This window comes from Corythoichthys intestinalis, chromosome 15, assembly GCF_030265065.1.
Source record: "Corythoichthys intestinalis isolate RoL2023-P3 chromosome 15, ASM3026506v1, whole genome shotgun sequence".
In the NCBI taxonomy this organism is placed as follows: domain Eukaryota; kingdom Metazoa; phylum Chordata; class Actinopteri; order Syngnathiformes; family Syngnathidae; genus Corythoichthys; species Corythoichthys intestinalis.
Window position 1 is genome coordinate 42,321,189 of NC_080409.1, and position 22,515 is coordinate 42,343,703.

The 22,515-nt window shown below is 37.9% G+C and overlaps 1 protein-coding gene across 1 annotated transcript in view; it reads left to right on the forward strand.

Annotated features, from left to right (window-relative positions):
* The first annotated feature begins 14,766 nt into the window (after positions 1–14,766).
* The window catches only part of cdin1 (CDAN1 interacting nuclease 1), a 152,707-nt gene continuing 144,958 nt past the window's right edge, over positions 14,767–22,515 (forward strand). Inside the window, exon 1 of the mRNA XM_057859795.1 lies at positions 14,767–15,029. The gene's annotated coding sequence lies outside the window, so the exon portion shown is untranslated. The remainder of the gene's footprint in view (positions 15,030–22,515) is intronic.

A 22,515-nucleotide genomic window follows, 5' to 3' on the forward strand; every position in this document is an offset into this window, starting at 1 on the left:
TTAAAGGGAAATTACAGGGAAAACGTGAAGTGGAACGGATTTGATAACTACGCACGGAAGGGACTCTCTACCTTACTCTATGAAGTGAGGGGAAACTGAGAGATTTATAATCATATTTAATTTCGTAATAATAGGTTATATGATTATTGATTTAAACTAATATTCAGGGAACTTTATAGTGAATGTTTTTTTTTTTTTTTTAAATAAAGCAACACCGAATTATTTAGTGGGGCTGCCACTGGATCACTGTACTACGATATAGGAAGACATGGTATGTAAGGCGTTTTAGAGCATGATACAGTACAGCATTGCAAGCCATCCTTGATTTCGGCCCATAACAGAAAGTGCACAGTGAAGGCTGTGCTGTTCTTGTGCTGTTTCTTGTGCAAAAGGGATCATTACTCCATGGCAAACCTGCCTCCACCTGTCAGTTGCAGGCTCCACATCAGTCAGCCACACGCCGCCACGCTCTGGATGCTCTAACGGCGCAGCCAGACAGCGGAGACGGATGCTCACGCCGCAGAAAGCGTGGAATTAAAAGGCAGAGGCTGATAAATTGACAGCCGGGGCCTCAGGACAGGGATGCAGACGACGGAATGATCAACCTGACTGGAAGGTGAGGCACTGGGCTGCAGAGACCACGGGCAAGTTGTTTGGCTGCAGAATAGGGTGACGCTCTATTGCACATTATTTATCGCTTTTGGGATTTACATGTTTCATTTTTACTGTATGCATACTTTCTCGGAGATAGATGTTATGGAAAATGCGATAGAATCCCCGATGCTTATCTTACTAACGTGTCTTTTTAGTGCACAATAAAACAACAGTTATTGTGAGTGCTCAAGGGGTTGATATGTTTCAACTCATATTACCTTGAAGTAATAAAGCTGGATTCAAAATAAAATAAAATTTGATTACCTCCGTAATTACATTTCTGACTAAAGGCTATTCTAGCTGAGAGAGCCAGTTTCAAATACAGGACCTTAAAAGTCGTAATATTGTTCAATATTCATATTGTTACTGTGTTTCCTTTCATATTAAAAGTTCTATTGGAAAAAAAAGAAAAAAAAAAGATGGAAACAAGAAAAAAACAGTAGAACGTAATGCAAAATTGTACCAAGATCTAGCAGGAAAAAAATCTACAAAAAAAATATATATTTGTTTCACGCTAGCGGGTGAAAGCCGGGCCAATGTTTATTCTTGAGTGTCCTTTTATCCTTGTAGCCTCCTTTTTTTCTTTATTTTTATCTTGTTGGACAAGACCGGATAAAAAAGATCGACACAAAAACAGTAATTCCTAAAAAAATGACTGGAAACCGTGAGTAGAACTTTTTTGGGGTACTAATTAGCAACGTATATATATACTATAAAGCAGAGTTCATGTAGATCCATTTGAATGGAACGAACCAACACAATTTCGCTCAGCCAATACAGCCTAAAATGGATAAAACGACATTTCTGTTTCCAGCGAGTGAAAGACTGGCTAATGTTTATTCTAGAGTATCCTGCTAGCCTCCCTTTTTTCCCTCCTCAAACAAAACTTTTGGTCTCTTTTGTTGCTCTGCCATCTTTGCAGAATTCATGGGAAAGCGTTCGCATCGACTTCCGTCTTTATAACGGATGGGGAAAGGGGGGAAGTGACGCATGCCGTAAAGCAGTCAGCACATTTGTAGTTTTTTGTGTGGCAGGGTTCCTGCCATCCTCCTCAAAGTTAATTAGTGCCAGTGAAAGTGATACAGATCCCCTCAGGCCATAACAGAGGTGTCATTCAACTAGTTGTCAGTCAACATATCATCACAAATGTTGTGAAAATATTTTATAAAGGTTGAAAAGTTCGCTAGTGTTGCTTTAATGCTTGAAAATGATTCATTGCAAAATTAAAGACGGGTCTTGATTATTGCTCCAATTTTTAAGCAACCACATTAAATTCAAAGGAATTACACAATCTATAAAGACTGCAGAAAATATGAAATTGTGTTGCTTCTCAATATAGGTCCATGTATTACTAATGTCTTTCACCTGTAAATCTAAATAAATTTATAACTTTAAAAAAAGGAGAAAAAACATGCATTAATAACATTGTATATAGTAAACCATATAAAATCATATAGCCTAAACTCACAAAAAGTGAAAGATATATCAGGATGTCGTGAAAAATCATCAATTTAAAGCTGTACTTAAAGGGGAAGTTCAGAATTTTTGACATTAGCTTAATCTTCGAGTTAGCTGGGGTTTAATTAGTCCGTGGAGTTCATTTCAACAAATTCTCTGTAGTTTTTCAGTTATTTGTTAGTTTCAGGGCTCCGGAGTGGCTAAGCTAGCGCGAGTCAAAGATGTCTGCTTAGCATGCCAATAAAAAACGATTTACAAATAAAACATAGTCAAATAAATTCAAAATGCAGATCATTATACTCATGCAGCCAATACAATGTCACACCAAACTGCCGTAATTCATTTCATTCTACGGGACTATATTTTAAGATTCGTATTGCGACCACAATAAAGAGGAGTACTTGGGCCACGCATGCTCAGTCTGCTGGGGAGTCCCTTTCGTTCCCCTCAAAAAAATGTGATGTTATATCACTCCACTCTGCTTGGCTAGACAGCCTGTTCCCTGCAGAGCTGCTGGATTACAAATGTTGCAGTTCATACTACAATTATTGTCATGCAATGGTAAGTTTTCATAACTTTAACCTGAAAACATAGCCAACATAATTTATTGCATGGGTCATTGGTGACTCTCATGCATGCGTTTGTTGTTTTTTTATTGCTATGCTAAGCAGGCACCACTGACTCGCGCTAGCTTAGCCACTCCGGAGCCCTGACACTAACAAATAACTAACAACCTGCATGGAATTTGTTGAAATCACCTCCACAAACTAATAAAACCCTCACTAACTCAAAGATTAAGCCTTATTAAACATTAAAATATCCTGCACTTGAGAAATTTGAAGTGACTGCTACCAAGAGTAACAAGTGAGATATGAGCCGCACTTTCTTAGCAGTAAATACAAGGATGTTGTGAGCCTTTCTACTGTATATTCAGACCTCCCCCTTGCATTGGTTTCCTTTTGAAACAGTGGTAAAATATTGCCGTCAACCCATTGCCCTGACGCTCACCCCAACACAGGTGTTTCCCATTGCCAGTCAGAGCCCGCGGGCCCCTCCCTCTCCCCAGAAACAACATTGTTTTAATAGGGAGCGACTTCTGACGCGTCATCGTGCTCTGTGTTTATCTGCATCAGTGTCCACTTGCGATGACTCCTGGGAAAACACATGGTTTTTACATTACTTCGTCTCCATGGAGTCAAAAGAATCTGGGAGGCCATTCTCTACCACAGAAAAGTGTCGATGCGGGACAAAGAGGGGAACACCGGGCCGGGCAACAATAAAGTGTAACCTCTAAAGTTCAAAGGCCCAAATGTTGTCTTTGCACTGTATTTAAAAGTGTGTATACGTTTAGCATTTCAAATTTTGAGCTACACTATCATTTTTCTTTTGTTATACAGTGATTCATGTCTTTCTACAATTGAACATTACAATAATAAGTTAATAAACTAGTTTCATGGTGGTGATGGTTTGATTCCAGATTATGTCAACATTTCATTTTTTTCCTATACTGTTAATCGGTGTTGTTAATAACGGCGTTAGAATATAATGGCGTTACTAACGGCGTTATTTTTTTCAGTAATCTACCGTAATTAATTACTTTTCTCATCTTGGAAACGCCGTTACCGTTACTGAGGATGGAAAGGCGTGCGTTACTATGCTTAGCTATATTGGTTGAATGACGCGATAAAAGTCTGAGGGAGACAGACTCACCGAGACGACAGAGCAGAGCAGGAGTGGGGAGGAGAAAAAAAAGTTGTGACGCCGAGCAAACGCAATGCTAGGTGGCTCCAATAATACCTGACTGTAGTCGATAGCCTACAAACTACGCCCACACTATATGGTAGATATCACATATATATATATATATATATATATATACAGTGGGGAGAACAAGTATTTGATACACTGCCAATGGGTTTTCCCATTGACTGTGTATCAAATACTTGTTCTCCCCACTGTGTATATATATATATATATATATATATATATATGTATGTAGACCCCACTCACATCACATCACAGCCACGCCTCCGCGCCATATTGTCCGTCAGCTTGTCGTGTTTACGCATTAACGCTACGTAAATTCCTCCGATTATGGCGTGTTTTTCTGCTCGTTAACATTAATAATCAAAATGGTGAAGGCGTGTGTGGCGGTTGGTTGCAGTAACAGAGAAGATAGATGGAGAGACTTGTTTCTACCGTATTCCGATAGACCCGGAGAGGAGAGCGAGATGGACTGTTGCAATTCGACGAGAAAACTGGGCACCAAACGATCACCACAGATTACGTAGTAGTCAATTTATATCTGGCAAGATGCATTTAATATATATTTAGAGGGTTTTGGGCTGACAACCACAATTAAGATCATTGCGAGGCTAATCGCCGACAACATACAGTTTCAAATTCAAGATGTTTATTTCTTCTGCCATCATTATTTTTTGAATAATATTTAGCTGGTACCAAGTGAAAGAAGCTGGCCTCGTCTACGGATCATCAGTTAAACAGGGGTGTCCAAACTGTTTGCAAAGGGGGCCAGATTTGGCGTGGTAAAAATGCGGGGGGCTACCTTGGCTGATTTACGTAGAACAATATATTTAAACAAATTTTAGCAAGCCCTTCTGTGTGTGTCACATTTGTTTTATTATTTTCTTTAATTCATGATTTCAACAATCTCGCCTTTGTGGTGTTCTCTTTCGACACTCTGGCTCTTGAGAAATACTGCTGCTGTGAAATTAAACTAGCTTCAAGTTGCTATAATTTCTCGCTGCGTATCTTCCCTGTAATGTTGTACATGTCAGCGTGTCTTGTTTGGTAATATCGCGTCACATCGAACTCTTTGAAAACAGCGACTGTCTCTTTGCAAATGAGGCAGACACAGTTGTTGCGTATTTTATTGAAGAAATAGTCCAATATCCACCTATCTTTGAAGCGTCGGCCATCGCAGTCAACTTTTTTTTTTTCATCGATTGTCACCATTTTAGAAAATTGGAAGTAAAGGGTCACACGGCTTGCTTAGAGTGCTGCTCTTAAAGTTTTTCAAAGTTTCGTGAGAATAGGCTGAGTTTCTGTGGACAAGATAGTTGTAGATATCAGGGTAGCAGATGTCAGGCAGAGACGGCGAAGACAGCGGGTCGAAAAATATCGATTTAGGCATCAAATATGGATCTGGCGAATGGATAGACTGAAGCTTTTCCACATAATGCCTTTTATGCAACGCATCCAATGAGTTTACATTGTCTGAAAGCACCGGGGCTTATATATATACAGTGGTACCTCTACATACGATCGCTTCGACACACGAACTTTTCGACATCCGACGTAAAATTTGACTCGCCATTTGTTTCTACATCCGACGACATGCTCGAAATACGACGACAATGGCAGCACCGCAGATGAATGCACGGCGGATTTTCTTGTGTGACAAATCACCACTGGTTTCAGAAAAGGTTGGTACAGGTGGTGAAACAAGGAAAAAGTTGACGCTTACCTTCTAAATGAAGATGCAAATGACAGAAAAATATGAACGTAGGGTGGGCATCCGTGAAATGGCTCAACAATACATCTCCACGGTCCTCCTCCGACCATCGTTCGCCAGTCTTTATAAGTTAAGCTGACAATTCTTATTGTGGTAACATCTCCAGAGAATTGCCAGCTTCGCCACGTTTTCATCATTTCTTTCACAACTTATTCAACACAAAACGCCTGCTGTGTGCCGCAATTGACGATGTTCTCAAGAAAGCATTGAAAGCGAAAGTAAACTTTCACCCGCTCCCCTCCCTCTTTGTCACGTCAGCGCCGCGGTGCCTTCAGGTACAGAAAAAAACGTCCGCCTTATTAGAACCCGTTTCGTTACACTATTACAGGAATTATTATTATTATTATATTATTAATCCGATTTTTATTTATTATTTATTTGTTTTACTATATGTAATTGCCATTTGTAATAGTACCAGCAATATTTTTTAAGGATTTAGTGCAGGTTTTTGGGCTGTGGAACGAATTAATGGAATTATAATGTATTCCTATGGGAAAATCCTGCTCGACATACGACCATTTCGACTTACAAACAAGCTCCTGGAACGGATTAACTTCGTATGTAGAGGTACCACTGTATATAATATTATAATCGGGGTGCACATAATTTTTTTGCCCAGGTTCTCAGAGGAGGACCTGGAGATGTGACTTGGTCCTCATTGAGCTTGAGAGCCGACCCGCCTAATGCAAGAAATTTATGACAAGCTTTACTTAGAGCCAATTAACTTTGATTAATTATATTAAAACAATTAATGCTTGATTAACATCAACTGGCACAACAAAATTGCAATTACTTTGAACAGGGTCCCCCCAGGATTGATAAGTCTAAATTCAAGACTTTTAAGACCTTTTTTTAATGCCATTTCAACTGAAAATTAATACTTTTCTCGCACCCATTATTTAGATGATATTGAATTATATTTAAAAAATAAAGCACTGAACATCAAATTTAACCTCAATTACTAAGTGTGTTTGACAAAAGAATGCACATTTATTGAAGATACAATTAAAACGCATTTAAATATAAGGTCTTTCAGATTTTTTCCCCCCAGGATAAAATTGATTTTACACTATTATTGTAAAGCAACTTCAGAAATTACATTTGCAATACAACAGGTTTCCCTTTTAAGAGGACCTAATCAATGTGGTATGTAGGTGATTGTCAAGTTGGGCACCTTAACTGTAAAGTGCTTGCAATTGGCAGTGAAAGTTTAAAAAACAGCCACTAAATGGCAGTAGTTTACCATTAATTACCACAAAATAAAAAAGCTACACATAATCATTTCCCTTGGTAATCGTTTTTTTCTAATCAAATTACAAGTATACAAAACATATGTTAATCCTTTGTTAGCTATTGAAGACATTTCTTTTAGTCAGATAGAGAAAATCCATACTCTTATTTAATCGAGAAAAACATTTAACTATACCATCAGGTGTTCTACTATCACCTACATTATAATTTGCCTATCACCATGCCATGTTATTCAGATCAACGTTACCTCGCACTCATTCCAATAATAGACAGTGTCAACCGTATTGTGTATCTAAGAGTGATGGTGAATCTACGACTCCGGTTTATCCATGCTAAGGCTAGTGCACCTGCCAATACCCCATTGAACATGGCTAACTCTTGAGTTAAAACTGCGAAATTCACATTCATTCGAAAGGCAAACCGTGCAGAAATACATTATTGCATCTAACACATTCTAATTGGAGAAATTGGCAACTTACTTTGAAATGTTAGGCAGGTCCACTGCCTTCGCATGACCCATAAACTGCGACCCAAAGTATCTAGATGCGACTTGGTCGCCGATCCAATACCTCACATGCTGGTCCAACTGTTTGGACTTGGTTGTCTTGTTAAGGCTTTCATCGAACATAACAACTAAGGCATCTGAGAAGTTCCTTGCATTCGCACACAGTACTGTGCGATTGCCTGCTGTTGTGATGTTTATGCTAATGATGCTAACGGCGCGCACGCACGAGGTGCAGTGCATCGTAAAAATTCTACGCGTCATCTTCGTTATGGATTAAACAGTAAAAAACTTCGTCACGGATATAATTTAGGTTGCACAGAGATGTTCTTGAAAATTAAAACCACGGTGAAAAAATTCCAGACTTACGACAGCTAATTTAATACTTTTAATACCTTTAATAATGGAAAACTAAATTCAATGCTTTTTTAATACTTTTAATAACCCGCGGGTACCCTGTTTGAAGTGAAATGTAAAGAATTAAAAAGCACCAATTCAAAATAAAGGGCATTATGCGGCTCCCACATTAACTCCAAGCCTTTTTAAAAGTGGGATGTCCTCCTCATAAGACCTCATTGAACGTGCATGTTTAGCGTTGTAAAATGCGAGCAAAAACACGTTTGTCAGTGCATGTCACTTGTCATGTCATTTTTTTCGGTAGCTCCGGTGACGTCTCTGTCGTCTGTCTGTCTTTTGACGGGGGTGAGGGAACACGGAAGTAATTACTCAGTGTGGCCAGCCTCTTCGACATTTTGAGAAGTTATTTTCTCGTGTCCACCGCAAATACAGTGGTCAGCCATCGGTACGCAAAAGTGTATGGAAGCCGCTGAGGGCCAGCGCGTTTGTCTACGTACAGTACGCATGCGCGCATGCGGACCACTTATGTGCACCCCTGATTATAATATATTCCATTTCACTGCATAATATAAGTCATTTGTACTTATTTTTCTGAATGTATGTTACTTATATCTTTGTTATAAAAAAAAAAAAAAAAGTAAATGTTTACATTAACTTCAACTTTAATATACATCGTATGTTCTTAAGTAGTTAAAATTGAGATTTGGCATTTAGTACGTAAGGAAATCAGGAAAAATAAAAATTAGGAGATGGAGGTTGGAGTTATTGCTGTTTTTGTTAACTTTTATTTAGCAAATCATTGAAAAAAATACAATTTTGAATGAAAATCAGTTTTCGCATGTTATAGAAATAACTGCTAAAACAGTTTTCTTTGCATTTCAGTAGTTTAAGAGGTTTGACCCCCCCCCCCCCACACACACACACACACACAAATGAAAAAAACAACCAACCAACCAACCAACCAAACAAACAAATAAATAAATAAATAAATAAAAATTCTGGCTCCGTGGCTACCTTCACGTCGGGGAGTTCCGGCAAAAAATTCTAGCCACTTTCACCCCTGGGTAAAGAGTAAATTAGGGTAAAGAATTGGGCTAGGGCCAATTGTCCCAAAAACCTTTTTCACTTCACATAGTGTGACCTAAGATTTTTTTTTTTTTTAAGGGGGAAAAAAAAAAAAAAACATGAAAATTATCACCAGTTGCTTTGCCAAGTAAATAGTTACTAAGGGTGTAATGGTACATGTATTTGTATTGAACCGTTTTGGTTCGGGGTCCTCGGTTCGGAACGGAGGCGTACCGAACGAGTTTCTAACGTAATGTAAGTTTGTAACCCTTACTTTTCGAGGCTGTGAGTCGATCGGGTTACAGTTTCTTTGTGTCGATTACATTTACTCCATCTTCTCTACTATAATGAGGACCAACATGGTAGGACAGTTAAGAAACGTCAATGGCGCGACAACGTGGCCGCCGCGAGAACGCAGTGAAACACGGGCGTTAAAGTCAATCAGCCAATACAAACCAGTTGCAGTGCGGCCGCGTGTTAGACGCGTCCCAGAAGCGGCTCAACGCGACGCACGAGAACAGCAGAGTTGATTATTTGACACGAGACGCGGCCCTCCTGCGTCAATACTATAACCGGTAGCTCGGATCGGACCGGAAGTCACTCGTGTAATAATACGGTGGATCCTGTCGATTTTCAAACTAATATGCAATCGTAACCTACTTTTTGGGTCCATCAGATCTCTTGAGTGGTAGATCGGGGCACAGTTGACTTGTCTTCGTTGATTTACTGCTGTCTTCTCTGCTATAATAATAACCAACACAGCCCCGTTTTCAATACAAAATCCTCCTACCACAACAAAACAAGTAGGAACTAATATTCACATAGGAACTAAAGTTATACAACATAAAATATAGAATATAAATGAATACTACATCACATTTGTAAAATATAAACACATAATAAAATAAATAATAGCCCATTTAAATAAAATAAATTGAAATGACCTAAAACACCTGTAATTAAATAATAAAAATAATACACACATCCTGCTTACACAATTAAATTTAATAATTTCTGTGTGGTGCTTTAACTTGAGAAAATCCACCAGTAAAGCTTTTAAAAACCGTTCATAAGAAAAAAAATGTTTCACTGAGACATTGCATTTGTAAAAGAAATGCTAAAATCTTTGTCATTGGGATTGCTTTTCTCTTTAGCACAGGACTTCTTTTTCTTCTTTCTTTCAGAAAGAAAGCTGACCAATACGCGGGGTCTGAAAGGCAAATTATTGTTGGATTATCTTTAAATACCTGCTACATTTTGAGTAGAATTCTAGCTTTGTATAGGCTAATGTTCCTATTGTTGAAAGCACAAAAGTGTGTAATAAACAACTAGCACATTTATATTTTGCATTTTGTTTTCTTACTGTACCGAAAATGAACCGAACCTTGACCTCAAAACCGAGGTATGTACCGAACCGAGATTTTTGTGTACCGTTACACCCCTACTAATTACGCTTACATTCAGGTGACTGAGTTGCTCTCGCAATTACTTTTTGGGAGAAGTAATTTGTAACTATAATTAATTACTTTTTTAAAGTAAGATTAACAACACTGCTGTTAACCAGCTTCCTGGAACTGATGCTGACCTTTGAGGTTCAACTGAACACCTTCTGAAGTCCAACAAAGTCCTCGCGCGGCACTCCTGCTGTTACCATACCAGAGTTAATGAGGCCACCATGCACATAGTCATCTTGATAATTTAATTTGAGAGCGCCCCGAGGTGGAGCAATCTTTATTTCATCAGCTCAGAGCCGTTTATTTCATTAAAATGTCGACTTGTCCATCAGTAAGAACCTGTTCCTTTTGAGATAAGCGGGCGGAATTCATCATAATTGCAAATGTTTGCCCGTAATGTAAAGAGCTTGTGGGGTCTAGTATTCTTTTGACATGAAAAGGCCCGTCACGCATACAAATCAGAACTACTGACAGTAATTCCCAACATTTTCCTACGGGCAGCCATTCACAGTGGGAGAGTTGATCGGACCTGCGGGGCTTTATAATTCTACCACACAAGTTTTTTTTTGTTTTTGTTTTACATCTTAACAACAATTACATACAATTTGCTTCTTTTTTTTGGTCTCATTTCCTTAAGACAACACGTCACCAATTTTGATTTATGTCTGGCTTTAAAATGAGTCGGACCCTCCTTCAACATTTCTCCTCCTGTGCACGTTCACGTCCACACGTCAAATGAACATGTGCAAACAAATGTAGCCACCCTCTTCCCCCACGCACATCTCGAATCATTTGGGGGCTGAGAGGGGACGAACTGACACTGTCGGGTAATTCGAGCGATTGTGATTGACTTTACGATCATTACTGGAGAACGCCAACTGGTCTTTATGCTTTCAAGAGATGCCAAAAAGTTTCCGAACAGAGATGAAGAAGTGGAGATACCGCAACTGCTTGACTTTGGGAACCAGCCTCCCCCTCAACCTTCCCCCATGACACTTTAAACGGTATTAAATTATGGGCTTGCACCAATGACAACAACTGTCAAGGTTTAAAACATGATAACTTGACATGACTGAGGTCGCCATTTTCCGCCTCCTCCTACTTTGGTACTTGGTTGAGGTTCCAGCAGCGGGTCGCAAGTTGTCAAACGTCACTTCCTCTTGCCATGTACTGATATAGTAATAAAATTTGAGCCCGATATCTAGACCACATAGTTATAAATTTTTAAAAGTAGGGAAAAAAAAGAAAAAAGAATGGAAGCTTGAAGTAAGAAGAGTTATGAAAAATAGGGCGGGTACACAATTGAAAAGATATACTGATTTAACCTTAACTGGCCTACTAGATTGATTGTTCCATATATCCGCTACAAATATGCTGAACTGATAAATCTGGGTAAGATCCAATTGAGACCTTTTTCATGAGAGGAACCTTTAAAAAATATACGGCAGCTGATTGGGCAATGGCTCTTCACTCACACTTAGGAAAAAATTGTTTCCTATCAAAAACGCTTATGGGGGCATTTGAAATTAAGTGTATTTCAGACAAAGTTTGGGAAATTGACCATTTTACAAGAACGACTTTGCACTCCACCATACTATCCAAGCATGATAGTTGCTTCCTTGTCACGTTTGCAGCTCTTGGCACTTTCTGCTGATTGAATAACCATCATAAGGCGACCAATCAACATTATAGTTAAGATCGGGCCTATAAAAATCCAGCCCGAAACAAACCCGAAATTTTGTTTTATTTGTGAGGACTCAAAAGGAGGAGGAAAGGGAGGGGATGCGTGGGGCAGGACCGAGTCGACAGGTAAGCAGCCAAAAGTTGAACAAACATTGATCAGTTCTTGGGCCAGACTTTTGAAACCTTCGCTAATAACTACTGAAAATGGTCTAAGGTCCTGACAGCAAAAGTCAACGCACCTGTCTGTGATTTCCTGCTTAGCACGAAGAGGTGCGATCTCCGAAACAAATGATAACACAGATGTTTGACGATCATTTCTCCCAGTACAGTTTTTAAAATGCCTTCTCAGTGTCGAGGTGTCAGTCTTTCTGCTCTCGAATGAGAGCAAAGCGCCACATTCGTTACGTTCAGCAAAACAGACACAGGTTTCTGCAGCACAAAAGTGTACCGAGTCTGTGTGGATATAACCATATGCTATGTTTGTTTAGAAAAACTTCACAGTTTCCCCTGTGACAAGGTTGCTGTGGGATTAGATGTAAAGTGGACTGTCAACCAACCACTGGGGCGCTGTTCAATCCTCCTAATTGTATCCTTGAACGAGACACCTAATGTTCCACACACACACACCTGATGGTAAATGTTCGATGAAGAGTTGAGCGGTACCTCTCACTCACAAAGCACCTACAGTATGTTGTTGATGTGAAAGTATAGAACACAGAAAAGGATGATGTATCCTCTGCTCAGTGGTGAGTGCAAGGAGAGAAAAGGTCAATTCATGACAAAAATTGCCTCTATCAGGGTACAATGTATTGAGATGGGCATTTTGAATCTACAGTACATACTTAATAGTTCCTTTTCTGTATGCTGGCTTCTATTGTGTTATAAGCAGAGGTGGGTAGTCACGCTTTACATTCACTCCATTACATTTACTTGAGTAACATTTTGGGAAAAATGCACTTCGAAGAGTAGTTTTACTAAGACATACTTTTTACTTCTATATGAGTAGATTTGTGAAGATGTTGTTACTCTCCACTACTTTGGGCTACACTAGTCGTTACATTTTTCATCTTTATTCCACATATGAGATTTTACTTCTTTTTTTTTGCCAGAGAGGCCAACAGTGGCTCAACCAGTTTCACAGTCGCAACAATAATCACACATCGCACGTTCTTTGATCATGCCGGCCTGTTCAATCAAGTGGCGTCTTTAAAGCACCGTAAAAAAAAAAAGTATTTGACATAGCCGTCAACATGACTCGAAAGCGTGGATTTTGATCTCTCTCAGTTTTCATCTCGCACCGATTGACCATGAGGAACCGAGGATAAGATCCTTTTAGCTGCATATGTTTTCTTCACAAGCACTCATGCTCTTTGGACGAATTATACTTAATTTCTGTAGATATTTTTCTGTTAAATTCAATGTTTTGCTTTTTTTTATTTTATTATTTTTATTTCTTTGGCTTACTGTGGTTATGTAATACTTTATAGTACAGTATGATAATAAAAATTCAAATAGAAAACTGTTGAGAAAAAAAAGTTTAAAAAAAAAAAAAAAAAATCAAACATCTAAAGCAGTTACAATGTTACTCATTACTTGAGTATTCTTTTCACCAAATACTGTTTTACCTGAACTTGAGTACATTTTTTTTGATGACTACTATTACTTGACTATTATTATTTTGAAGTAACGCTTCTCTTACTTGAATAAAGATTATTGGCTACTCTACCCACCTCAGTTTATATGGTGTTAAGGCAGTTATTGCAGTGCGCATGTAGAAAGAAAAAAAAAAAAAAGTGGAGTGGACGGGACAGGACGCCTCCCCTGTTTATAATGAGCCTTATTAGGGACATTGATGGATGTGCTGGTGCCACTACCGGCCTCAGCTAAGGAAGGCTCTGGGTGTTATTAGCATTTGTGTGTTTATAAACTGACATTTAATTACAGGTGCAGTACCGTTCCCACATTACAGTTTGCATGTTTTACCCATCCAGTCTGTTCTGAATTCTATGCAATTTTTTTCCCAACTGATATTTAGTTCCGAAAATGCAAATAACAGACAACATAAGTATCTAAAGGAATATAAAAACATAATCTGTTAGGCAACAGAAATTCAGTTTATTATTTATTCCTGTCAAGGAAGATATGAGTTTGTGTTGTCGCATTTAAGACCAAGGCTCTGTCAAGTTGGGGCAAGGAGCCGAACGTTCCAACTGAACTAGTGTGGTGTCTTAAGAACTGCAAAAAGACATGGTTATGGTAAGTTACATATGTATAGTAGTATCAGGGAAACAATTAATAGAAGCGATCCATTAAATTATTCGGTCAAAAGTCATGACTATTTCTATATTTTCATTACCAAAAAATACAAACTAAATATTATTTACAGCAGGTGGAATTGATCTTTAGTTCTAGAGCACTTTACAGAGAGCCCGTTTACCTCCCTTCCCTTTTAACACACCCTCTGTAGTTGTGTATCGAATTTACAGCTGATAGTTTACTTTTATACCGGAGGAGGTCATATGATATGATATTTTCTGTTTCCCAAAATGGCTGCGGCCGCCGGCCCAGACGTATAAAACACACTCTTGACAGCGATACATCTCGAGTGATGACACCGCTCTGAAACAATCTCGATATTGCCTTTCCCGGCCATAAACTAAACCTGACCACAGTTCTGTGCACTGATGGCTGACGGGTGTGTGCATGTGTGTGTGTTTGTGCATGTAGGAGGAGCAGGATGGAGGAAAGAAGAAGCAGAGGGATATACAGATGAAAGCTCAGCGGCAGAGCGAGCCAGTAAATGGATTCGCTCTTGGGAGAAAAGTGGGAAATGGCTGTTAGCTACACAACCCCGAGGAGGGGTAGGACGCAAAAGGAAGGCATGGGAACGGGCTGCGAGGGAAAAGGAGGAAGGCAAAGCGAAGGGATGCAAGCGAGGCAGACAGAACGGGACGGCACAGACATGGGGGAGCTCTGGCAGGTGCTTCATCATCTGCTAAGGCATTGTGGCTCCGCCCGTAAACAGTCATCGGGCCTCTCTGGGGAGCAACCTTCTCCATAACTAGCACAGGTATAAATCTGCCTCTTAGCCACTAAATTAGACACATTCTTGTGAAGAGACTCACTCTGCAAGTGCAGCATAAACCTAAGAGGAATGGAGTGGGGGGAAGAAAATGAAGCCAATCCACTAGCGGTGCAGGAATAAGGTTACGGCCTCTGTGAATTTAACCACAACTGCAAAATGGTTATTGTTTTCACAAGCAAAGTTATGTTATGAATAGAGCTTTACACCGCATTGGGCTTAATTTCCACCCGCCCGCTTCAGGGGGCTGTCATTGCATCATCTTTGAGTGCCTGCCGAGTCTTAAAGACGAGGTCCAAGGTCTGCGCTCCGTCACCTCCCTACAATGCTTATACCGTAATTACAACCTAAGCATAACAACCTTGCATTAGAAAAATGTTGGTAACATTTTATAATAACTATCCATTTTACTAGTTAATAGATGATTAGTAAACTGTTGATAAATGATTTATTGTTGATTTGTGAAGTATTTGTTAAGTTTGTTAAGCATTTACAGGGTGTTCTTAACCTGAAACACTGTGTGTAGAAACGTTTCAAGTTTTTGTGTGTAACGTTTGGCATTTCTATCTTTTCAGGTTAAGAAATGCGGTTCACTTCAAAAGAAAAGGCATTTTGATAAGGCATTTTGCAGGCAGCGCTCATGTTGCACATTTATGAAAATCTGCCATAGAACCAACAAATATTTGTACTTTTCTTTGTATATTTAACCAATAAAACTTATGACCTTCAACATAAAGTATAGTTTTATTAAGATCCATCAACTAGCATGGGCATTTAGAATGGGGTCAACCATATTGGAACACCCTGTAAATGCTTAAAAAACTGTTAAAAAATGCTTCACAAATCAACAATAAATCATTTATCAACAGTTTACTAATGATCTATTAACTAGTAAAACGGATAGTTATTATAAAGTGTTACCAAAATGTTTTTACATATTTTTTTTTTTTTTTTTTGCATACGGTTTTGTCAAACAGGGTGACAATGTAACACTTGTATTGTTTAAATACTGACCTCATTTGAATAGATGGCATTATGACTCTATTCATTCCAATTAACTATTGGCTGCCATTGATGGTGACAGATGTCCAAATCCATTTGAACTGGGAAATATGGCAGTGAATGATTATGTTGACACTGAGAGACATCCAAGCCATTTCAAATGGGAGGGCTGATCAAGAAATGCAAGACCAAATAATGAATAAGATTATTCCAGGTCAAGAGAAAATAAAGACGATGACTTTAAAGAGTTGAGACAAAGATGAAAGCAAAATAAGATCCAGTCAAGACCAAGACAAAGGCAGGTTAAGACTTTTAAGTAAAGAGTTCACACTGAATCAGAACAAATAGAACAAATGGAATAAGTCGTTCAGCATCCCTAACTGCAGCACAAGTAAAAGGTGATGATTGGTCAACGAAAAGGTTATTAGAAAAAACAATTCACGCATGTGATAATGGTAGTGTTCTGAAGTTGTGAAGGCCCATTTGTCATCCAAAAAAAACCTAACAAACATGAAACTGACATGCGTCACTTTGTCCTAACAGGACACTAATCTACCAAACAGACCATTTGTTGTTAAAACATTCCTTCACATTAAAGGTGTTTACTTTAACAGCTCTTTATGGAGTCACATTTTCACAAGACTTTTGTATGACAAAAGAAGAAAAACACAAGTTATTATTCTGATGGCTTTGTGATAGAAATATACCCACAGTATTTTTGTGAAGAAAAGTTCACAAAAAGTTCAGAGCAGGCAGTGTGGGATCAATTTCCACTCAGTGGTGTCCTGATTGCCAGTGCGAATGGTTGTATGTCTCTGTGCGTGCCCTACAACTGACGGGCGACCAGATTATAGTATGCCTTTCACCCGAAGTCAGCTGGGATAGGCTGCACCACCCCATAATGCTTACAAGGAAAAGCAGGGGGAAAATATATGTATAATTACTGCATTAATGGTGGTTTTGCAGGGTCATATTGAGATGGATTTGAAAAAACAAAAACCAGGAATTTGTTCTTAATATTAAAAAAATAATAACTGCAAATAAAAATCTAAAATAAATGGCTTGCTCGGAATAACTTTTATGGACTTCCATCGGGCCTTGTTATTGTAAAATTTCTTGCTCGGAAGTAAACCAAATTACAAAGATGTGCATTTTTTTCATTCAGCTGTATTAAAAAAAATAAAATGACTGACTGAAAAAAAGCATTGACCTGTCAGAGAAGAAACAGGGCAGATAAGATTATATAATGGACTGTGTGTTACGCCATTAACATAAGCATTAAAGAAAATAATAATAATAAATAATAAATAATAATATTTTTCAACATTTGCATTATTGCACACTTTTAAATTACTTATTTTTTTAATTAATTCTAAATTTGACAGTACATTTTACTAATAAATGTACATTTTTGTCATAACTAAAATATTAAGAATACAATGTTCTGACAGTTAAAGAGAAATACAGCATTAGTCTAGATCGAGGTCAGCAACCCGCGGCTCTCGAGCCACATGCGGCCCTTTAGCGCTGCAATGTTTGTAAATGGGAAATACATTTTTTGTTTTAATATGGTTTTTGTAGGAGGACAAACGGAATCCTAATTCAGTAATATTGTAATGATGTTAAATTGAGGCGTCAGAGTAGTCACGTGGAAAATAAACTTAATCTTAACTAGGATTGTCAAACGATTACAATTTTTAATCGAGTTAATTAGAGCTTATAAACTAATTAATCGTAATTAAAAGCATTTATAAAATATGCCATATTGTTTTGTAAATTATTGTTGGAATGGAAAGACAAGACACAAGACGGATATATACATTCAACATACGGTACATAAGTACTGTATTAGTTTATTATAACAATAAATCAACAAGATGGCATTAACATTATCAACATTCTCTTAAAGCGATCCATGGATAGAAAGACTTGTAGTTCTTAAAAGATAAATGTTAGTACAAGTTATAGAAATTTTATATTAAAACCCCTCTTAATGTTTTCGTTTTATTAAAATTTGTAAAATTTTCAATCAAAAAATAAACTAATAGCTCATCATTTTGATGTCAATAATTACACCATGCTCACTCATGGTGCTGAAAGCCATAAAATCAGTGGGACCCAAGCGCCAGCAGAGGGCGCCAAACACAAAAAAAAACCAAGTAACAAGCGGACATTACACTCTGCTGTCATTTTAATCTGTTTGAGTGGGGCATGTGCGTTAATTGCGTCAAATATTTTAACGTGATTAATTTAAAAAAATAATTACCGCCCTTTAACGCGATAATTTTGACAGCCCTAATCTTAACATTTAATCATGAAGGCTCACTATGTATTTGTAATCAACTAGGATATTTTGATAGTAGGCTAATACAGTCATCTCTCGCTACTTTGCGATTTTTTTTTTAGTTAAAAAAATAACATGACTAAATAAAATACTGTAAGATATATGCATGTGTTAATGTACAAATTATTGTTTTTGTTTATATATATCTAATTTATATTATAATTATTACATTAGCAGTGCTTCATTTGTAAAAATATACATATACCAATAAGGGTTTTTTCTGTTATTATCTTTTTAAATTGCTTACTTAATAAAATCACTTTGGAGAAAAAAAGGAAAAAACATGTCTTATATGTATCTCTTTACACTGCGGTTAAATCTAAATAAATACATTGAACACACCAACAAAAACAACAACAAAAAAAACATTTTTATTTTTATTATGTAAATAAGCTCCGCCTCGGATTTTCGCATGGGGGTGTGGGGCAGTCCCCATTAACTGTGGAAAAAAGAGGGATACATAGAGCATGTGTTGACTTCATTATAAGCATCACTGTATAAAGGGCTTTTAGTTTTTTTCCTTCTCCAGACATATTTGTTATTTTTGGTCCAATATGGCTCTTTCAAATTTTCAGTTGCCGACCCCTGGTCTAGATGGTCTATTTAAAATGCATTATAAATCTGATTGTTTTTAAATCACCAATTGATCACATGGACAACAGTGCATACTTAATCAACCTAGCCATCATCAAGATTTGATACAATAAGCCTGACGGCGACAGAAATAATCCAGTGACCACTCTTCTAAATGAATAATTGATGTCCAGCCGAACAGCCTAATGAATGCATGTGGTTTGTCTTTGACTGATAGCCCTCTTTGCTCCAGAAGCCTTCCCAGCGGTGGCGGGCCACACTGGAGGCGGAGGTGCCATCCTCTATAACCAGTCTAATTGCTACTTTGACATGAGTGACTTGACGGTGTGTGTCCGTGCTCTTGCCACTGGAGGCTGACCCTTTTTACCCCGCTGTTTATTAGCACCGTTCCAGGTTATCGCACCAATTAGGGCCTGGGATAACAGTGATCCGGAAGAAACTGGGGGTGGAGGGGTAAACAGGATGTATAAAAATACATACTATTAGTTACCTATAAGGTAATAGGAGGACAGGCTCTTTTTGTTGTATTGCAGGTAAATTCAGAATGACTAGCGTAATTTCCCGAATATAAGGCGCATCCGGGTATAACGCGCACCCCAAATTTACTTGTAAAATCTAGGGAACATTATTGTACCCGTTTATAACGCGCACCCTAATTTTAGCACCAATAAATAGAAGAATACAAGAAAACAGCGCTCGTGTACAGATACAGAAATGTCATTTTACTGACTGGTGAAACACAGCACAAGCATAGCACATTGGTAGTTCAAAACATTACCGTAAACTGACAATATGTACGGTAATAATATGATCTGATAACTTCTTGAACTTACCAGAATCCAGAAGAAAACAAAACATGTGTGACTTTTCTTTTAAAGGCTGCTGTATGACTTGCTCGTTTCATTATGATGAATAAATGTTTCCTCCATGGATTGATACGGTAAACTCAAAGTGCGAACGTAAGTCGGAAATCCGAGAGAGCTCATCGCTGTCGACACGACAGTAACAATAGGAACTATTGTTATTAGGGTTTGCGTTTCCCGAGGGACAGATATAGTTGATGGACACAGGAAGTCTGTGTTGTTACGTTTGTTGCAGAGCTGCAATAAACGTTGACTCAAATGAGTTCAAGAAACTAAATTCTGTGCTATATGAAGAGTGAAAAAAAGCTGATTAACACAGACGAAATCATTCGGCCGATCAGAGCCGAAACATGGTGACGTCACGTACCGTATTGGTCGGCAATGGATCGCCGCATAGGTTTCTTCAACACAACATGGCCATGTCAATAATAAATAAATAAATAAATAAATGTTATATACATATATATATGTATTAGGGCTGTCAAACGATTAAAATTTTTAATCGAGTTAATTACAGCTTAATTCAAACCATCTATAAAATATGCCATATTTTTCTGTAAATTATTGTTGGAATGAAAGATAAGACACAAGATGGATATATACATTCAACATACGGTACATAGGGACTGTATTTGTTTATTATAACAATAAATCAACAAGATGGCATTAACATTATTATTATAATAATAATAATTAACATTCTTATCTGTTAAAGCGATCCATGGATAGAAAGACTTGTAGTTCTTAAAAGATAAATGTTAGTACAAGTTATAGAAATTTTATATTAAAACCCCTCTTAAAGTTTTCGTTTTTAAAAAATCTGTAAAAATTTCAATCAAAAAATAAACTAGTAGCCCGCCATTGTTGATGTCAATAATTACTTACACAATGCTTATGGGTGCTAAAGCCTATAAAGCCAGTCGCACCCAAGCGCCAGCAGAGGGCGTCAAAACTCCATAAAACACAATTAACATGTGGGCATTTCTCTGTACTGTCTTTTAAACCTGTCTGAGCGGCATGTGCGTTAATTGAGTCAAATATTTTAACGTAATTAATTTAAAAAATTAATTACCGCCCGTTAACGCGATAATTTTGACAGCCCTAATAATATATATATACATACATATATATATATTATATTATATATATATATATATATATATATATATATATATGTATATATATATATACATAATATTATTTCTTTCTCCATCCATGTACCCGTTTATAATGCGCACCATGATTTTACAAGTTGATTTTGGGGAAAAAAAGTGCGCGTTATATTCGGTATTTACGCTTTGCATTAACATTTCAGTCATTTCTGAGTCATTCGAATTGCAACCACACATTTAAGGGTCAATATTCAAATCGTAGGCTAGCTATTTCATGTTTTTTGGGTGAATTCAACAATAGAGTATAACTACAAGGTGCCGAATTTCATTTAAGTCTATACCCAATTCATTTTTTTTTTTTTTTTTTTTTTTTTTTTTTTAAAACCTGTCCTGTTCAGCTGTTTGACACAGAGAATGGAAGTCTAAGTGCCCGGATTCTGAACAGTTTTAATGTTTCACATTGAGAGTCTGACATACTCCCATTGTGATCATTCAAAATACCTTTTTATTATGACAAAGCAGCGAACAGGAAGGGATTATGGGGGGACAGAAGAAAAGAAATACAAGAGAAGAAAGAAAAGAAACACATACACAAACAGTAGTCTATACCCAATTCAAATGACAGTAATCTTGGCATTATCAAAGTGGCTGCCGTCTCAATCTGTTTTCATTATTTATTGGATGGTGTACCTCTAATGTAACATTTTTAGACAGTATTTAAAAGGAATATTACTTCACCTGTTTTTTTTTTTTACCTGTGACTTTTTGGAACTATGCTTTTAAGCAGCATTGTATGCTTAACAGTTTATGAACACAAAATAATCTTGTTTCAGTAAAGTACAAAAAAAGTTGTCTAGGGTTAAATAGTGGCAACTAATTCAGCTGGTGCCCTATCAAGGCTTGTTCCCCACTTGTGTCAGAGCTTGTCCAAACAATCATACTTACATTTTAGCACCATTATGCACACCCTCCATGTCCACGGGCCCTGATAACATTCTCACAGCAGTTTCGGTGCAGCGCTCTCGCCAAACAATACCTTATTGACACGGGGCCCTTTGGCTCACAATAGCCACAAAACACCAGGGTTCCTGTTTTTGTTGACTCTGTTTGAGGCCACCATTGAGGCAAAAAGCCACTGTGGACACAGTGTGGACACATAATAGAAGCTCTCTGTCATACAATACAACAAATCAAGCCTTTAAATGTTTGCGCATGATAAGGCGAGGAACGGGGAGAGGACTAGGGACATAGGCGGGAGTCAGGTGATGTTAAAGAAAATGAAGGGTTTAGGAATGAAATAAGGGAGCCTAGCACCACTAGGGGACAGTAGTAAGTCATGGAAGGCACAAGAAGGCTTGTATATTATGTAGGTGTGTGTGTGGGGGGGGGGGGGGGGGGGGGGGGGGCTATGTGTGTGTAACTCTCTCCTCCTTATAAGTGTGTGTGCGGCAAAGCGTGAACAAAAGACTTTCTTTGTTGCGGATAATAAAAGAACGCCGAAATAGCTCCTTGACTGCTTTAGAAAAGATCTTGATGATGCGTTTGGCCCATAATGCACA